The following is a 947-nucleotide window of genomic DNA, read 5'->3' on the forward strand; positions in this document are numbered from 1 at the left end:
AACGTGTACGTACATATATACTGGTGGATGTAGAGGCGTGCACGTGTCGTAGTAGAGGCGGCCAGGGTGCAAGAAAGAATATACGGCCAAGTATGTGTACATACGGGCGGGGTCTCGAACGCCTACTCGTGCATACGTTCGGCGAGGGCTCATTCACATGGCTGTGTCGGAATGGAGAAACAGCGTCGTCGTCGTGTTCATGGGGTGGCAACGGAATGTGTCGTGTTCATGGGGAGGCAACGGAATGCGTCGTGTTCATGGGGAGGCAACGAAACGCTTGGGAGCCAATCGGCTGGGTCGGAACAGAATGTGTGGTCGTGTTCATCGAGAGGGCTTGCACGGAACAGGCGATGGAAATGAGGCACAACGGAGGAAACGGACGTCCTACGTTCGGAACGGGGTCCTGTTGATCGGGAGGGGTCTGGCGTACCGCAAAACGGAGGAAAGGGACCTCCTACAGTTGAAACGGGGGTCCTGTTGATCGGGAGGGGTGTGGCGTACCGCAAAACGGACGAAACAGACTTGTGTTGGAGTGCCACGGTCAAAACGGGGGTCCTGTTCATCGGGAGGGGTGTGGCGTACCGCAAAACGGGACTCCACGGATACTGTTCATCTCCACCATCAAGCCCTCCAGCCTCCACGAGCTACTGTTCATCCACCGTCGACCTCCTCCAGCCTCCACCTGCGACTGTTCATCCACGGGCTCCTGTTCATCCAGCCTCCACCGCGCGCTACTCCACCGGCTACGGTTCAACCAGCCCTCTCCACGGGCTCCTGTTCAACCACCCCTCCACGGGCTACTGTTCATCGTGCCCTCCACCGTCTACTATTCATCCTGCCCGCCATGGGGTGGTCCTGTTCATCCAGCCCTCCACGGGGTCCTGTTCATCCAGCCCCAACCGGCTTGATCGATCGGGGTCCTGTTCATCCAGAGGCAACACCACGGG

This window comes from Triticum dicoccoides, chromosome 2A, assembly GCF_002162155.2.
Source record: "Triticum dicoccoides isolate Atlit2015 ecotype Zavitan chromosome 2A, WEW_v2.0, whole genome shotgun sequence".
In the NCBI taxonomy this organism is placed as follows: domain Eukaryota; kingdom Viridiplantae; phylum Streptophyta; class Magnoliopsida; order Poales; family Poaceae; genus Triticum; species Triticum dicoccoides.